The sequence below is a fragment of the Stegastes partitus genome, unplaced genomic scaffold (assembly GCF_000690725.1).
Source record: "Stegastes partitus isolate 25-593 unplaced genomic scaffold, Stegastes_partitus-1.0.2 Scaffold531, whole genome shotgun sequence".
Lineage (NCBI taxonomy): Eukaryota > Metazoa > Chordata > Actinopteri > Pomacentridae > Stegastes > Stegastes partitus.
The window spans coordinates 378639-383094 of NW_007578262.1; the positions used below are offsets into that span (position 1 = coordinate 378639).

Below are 4456 nucleotides of genomic sequence, written 5' to 3' on the forward strand. Positions count from 1 at the left end.
GTGTGAGTGTGTACAAAAGTAACCAAATGAGGCGGTGACATGCTCTGCCAAGCCCCGGACACAGGACTCATGAAAATGCTAATGGTAGCCGGATTAGCGCCTTGGCTGAGGAAATATCCCTCAACTATTGGTGATAGCAGAACACCCCACTGCTCCTTTCTTCCCCCCTCTGCTTTCTCTTTCTTTCCAGCATCCCCCTTTTTTGTAACTTTGCACTTATTTCTTCTCTGTTTCCTGTTCTGCTATCAGGAGCCGAATCATTTCAGAGGAAATCTGTGGTTTGTGTGACAGATGGTTTCCCATCCACACGATCTTCTTGTTTATAAGCCCCAGAAATGTATTTTCTGCTTTTGTCGTCTGCGATAGTTGCTTCCTGCTTCCTTTTATTCCGTCCTGCGGTTGGTGTGAGGCGGCTCAGGCCTGCTTCTCTCAGGATGACTGATACAACAGTACAGCTGTCACCGACCACAAAGACAGTCACCGCTTTTTTCTTTTCCATTCAAACAAGCCCAGTGATTTGTAAATGCATCCAAGAGCACATTTGAAAAGACCGTTTTCTTTATGATAACAAACTGTGAGTCTGAAGGCCAAACCCTATAAGAGACGGGGTTTTAAATGTGCGGCTCACCTGGTCCGCTCTGAGCTGGAGGTCACATTCGTGTTCAGGGACAACAAGGCACATCGTAAATAAATAAAACAATTTCATGCTTCCTGGTGCACTTCTGAATCCTAAGTGGGAGTAAGACGCTTCACAACTGTCCTTGTTCATCCGAGCAGAGCTGCGATGAATTAGATAAGATGAGATACGTGTGTGTTGGTGCACACGCGTGTCCCCCTCGTGTGCACACGCCATTACAAAGAGAATCCTCAAGGAAACCACAGACAATAACTTCGAGATGATCAAACTGAGCTCGTCGGTGTTTCTGGCCGAGCGGAGCACCTGCTGTGCTTACAGCCTGATTCCAGCGTGTCGCCGTCGCTGCTGTTCTCAGCTCCTCAAGTCAGCCAATCAGTGCAGGAGGGACCATATTCAGGTCTAATTCTTCTGCTTTCTGCGAGCTTCGGGGCAACTAGAGGTTCTTAAGGTGCCAGGAGCCATCAGTAGAGTTCAGCCAGGAACTGTGTGGAGGCTGAGGTTCAGTCTGCTGGAGCTCCTTCATGTTTAGTTTCTCCAAATTACCAAATGAGTTCCTGATTCGCACCAACAAGCTGATTCTCTACAAAAGCATCTCTTTGTTTGTGGTGTTTGTGGATTCCTGCAGTCTCCACTTACCACTATTGGAGCTTCAAGATCAGATTTGGCTGCGAAGAAGCATTCCTACGGCTGGCAGAGATCTTGAGCCATATTAGATGCAGGAATTACTACCATGCACAAAACAAAAAAGCAGCTGTTTCCCGTGTAGAAGCCGACTCTGTCGAGCTATCCTCTTCCTTTGACTGATCCGGGGTCAAGTCAAGGTGGCAGCGAGCTCAGCAGGTCGTCCAGACATTGAGTTTTGGTTCTGCCTGGAGCATCCCAAGGTGTTCCCCGTCCAGGTGAGACCTGTAATCCTCATCTCCCGAGGGTCTGCTCACACTTGGAAGGCAGGAAAACCACCAGTCACGTCCCAGCATGCAACACAAAACGGCACTTTTTAAACTTTTCAGTTTTCTTTTAAATGCTCGTTAATGTGCAGGCTATAGGTCAGAGATCCATCCATCATCTCTACACCTTCATCCTCACTAGGGTCATGGGGGGCGGAGCCTATCCCAGCTGACTCAGGGTGAAGGCAGGTTCACCTGGACAGGTAACCAGTCTATCACAGGGCTACACTTAGAGACAGACAACCAAGCACACTCACATTAGGTCAAAAGATCACACAGAAGTGTGGAGTGAGCAATAAGATGTAAAACAGATTGATGTCTCAGCGGGGCACGCCTGGTGGGTTTTGTAGTTGCCAGTCTTGGCCTGTTGCACGATTTGAAGTTCACCAGTTAGAAAATCCATGAGTGCAGATGGTGGGCCCCCTGGGCAGGACCATGGCTGGGCCCCCTGGGCAGGACCATGGCTCAGCCCCCTGGGCAGGACCATGGCTGAGCCCCGTGGGTCGAGGCTCTGCCACCAGATGCCCACCAACGAGCTCCCCTTCCTGCACCTGACGCCAGAAGGGGTCCTGGTCTCCCTGGTCCATGCAAGGTTGTGCCGCTCCTCGATTCACAAGCCAGTGAGGCCTGTGAGTGTGTCCTGGACTGGTCCTTTCCCTAAGACCAGTTTGAAGACGAAGCTCCTGTGATCACAGGGACACACAAACCCCTCCCTGTGCTGAGCTGGTGATTCTTTAAAGGGTGAATAGAAGCCAATAAATTACAACATTAAAGCCCAGTTCAGACCCTGTGAAGGTGCCCAGTCCCACAGTGGAGCGCTGAGTCTCCATCGGACCCAGACAGGAAGCTTTGACAAACGCTGTCATTGGCTCCGCTGCAGTTCTACCAATGTGCTGTTTTAAAAGCAAGCGTGTGCTTTTTAGATGTAATATTTATTCCTGTCACGGCTTTGAACAGATGAGACAGCAGCTATGTGAATCTGGGATGTGCTGCTTTTACTCATTAACTCTGGTTTTGTGTAATTTTGCAGATTAGTAAAGAATTCAGTTTGTGCCGAAACCCTAAAATGGACAGAAATGTACAGAATATATCCACCATCACAGGGCTCAGGGAGCTAACCTGGCCTCCACACGCTTATGCTGGAGTGTAGAAGGTGCATTTGGTCATTTAAATAGTCGCTACCTTCAAGAAGGAGACTTCAGTCAGACGGATTCTTCTGTCTTTCCCTCCTTGACATCAGATTCAGTGTTCACGGCAAGATCTGGACTCTTAGAAAGCTTTGCTGAATCCTTCCACAGAGCGACGGCGGTGAAGAAGAAGCTGTCTTTCACCCTTTTTGTTCCATTTTCTTTTGTTTGAAATCACTCGTGGTAGGATGCCGCTGCAGATCGAAGCCGTCCACTCCGCTCCATTTTGCCCATTTGTTCAAGTGCGCTGTTCGTCATCCAGCACGTCAATGAATAGATGTCCACATTCTGTTCTTTTTCCAAAAGCCTATTGATTTGAAAGGAAAGATGGATTAATGCGAGGACGGCAGAAAGAGGAGCTGCAGAGTTTCAGTCTCTCTCTGTTTTTTAACGCTGTGTCACACCTGGATGCATTAAGTGAAAAGAATGGACGACGCATTTTAACGGCTTCACAGACACGACAAAGGAAAACATGCAGATGCAGCTTTTGCAGATTTCTCACATTTTATTGCTTGATTTGCTCCGAAGCCGAGTCCACGAGGAAAGGACAGAGTTTTTTTGGAACAGAGATTCAGCCTTTCGCTTTCTCCCTCTATTTCCAACAGACAGCGCACATAATAGTCTGGTGGTTTTGAAAGATGAGACTTTTATGTTACATTATACCTGTTCGGTTGCATCTCCAACAAAGGGAATGAAGAAGGGCTGCAGTGACTGCTGTAATATGAGCCTGAAACAAAGACAGAGGGACAGTAATGTGGATGCAGATCTGAGCGAACAAAGCCAAGCGAGGCATGACAGACACTTTCAGGCCAAGTCTGGACAGGCACAACAATGGAATGTCCTCAAATGAGACCCTTGTGATCACACATAGCATCCGTCTTTCTTTCTTCTTAGCCAGTCTGGTGTTGGTTCATCTTTTAACATTGGCCTGTGCATTAGGAATCATTGTTCCGTCTGCCGTGTCCACGGTCTGATCATACGTGTTACATGCTGGTTTCCTGCATTAATAGCACCGTATTGCATAACCTCGGATTACTTTCTGAAAGTCTGCATCGGCCGACGAGCTCCCAAACTCTTACAGTCGTGGTGGATTTCACAGTCTTCACTTAAGAGCAAACTCCTTCCTTTCTTTTTGCAGCTCTGGTATTAAAAGCAGCTCTTGGTCAGGCTCCACTTGCGTCCCAGTGGTCATCAGCAGAGGGATGTGTTCATTACTCATGCAACACAAAGCTAATACTATATGCTTCAAGCTGGATGAATGCCTGGGGACCGCCTGCCCAAACACATTTCTCTCTGTTTTGTTCTGTTCTCGCACACATTTCCTTCAATAATGTATCGCCGGACAAAGAGGAGAGTTTCTTCTCTGCCGACTTCACATCGGTTCTGCTCTGCCTGCTGCTCTTCTCCCATTTCATCTCCGTACACATTGAACAGCGTCACAAAGAGTCATATCTGTTCTATCTGCCCGTCTGCTGTTAGCGTCTGCTGTTAGCCGTCTGCTGTTAGCGTCTGCTGCTAGCGTCTGCTGTTAGCGTCTGCTGTTAGCCGTCTGCTGTTAGCCGTCTGCTGTGAGCGTCTGCTGCTAGCCGTCTGCTGTTAGCGTCTGCTGTTAGCCGTCTGCTGTTAGCCGTCTGCTGTGAGCGTCTGCTGCTAGCCGTCTGCTGTTAGCGTCTGCTGTTAGCCGT

The 4456-nt window shown here is 48.4% G+C and overlaps 1 protein-coding gene across 1 annotated transcript in view; it reads left to right on the plus strand.

Moving 5' to 3' along the window:
- The window catches only part of cntfr (ciliary neurotrophic factor receptor), a 220341-nt gene that overhangs the window by 187905 nt on the left and 27980 nt on the right, over positions 1-4456 (plus strand). The gene's annotated exons all lie outside the window — the stretch shown is intronic.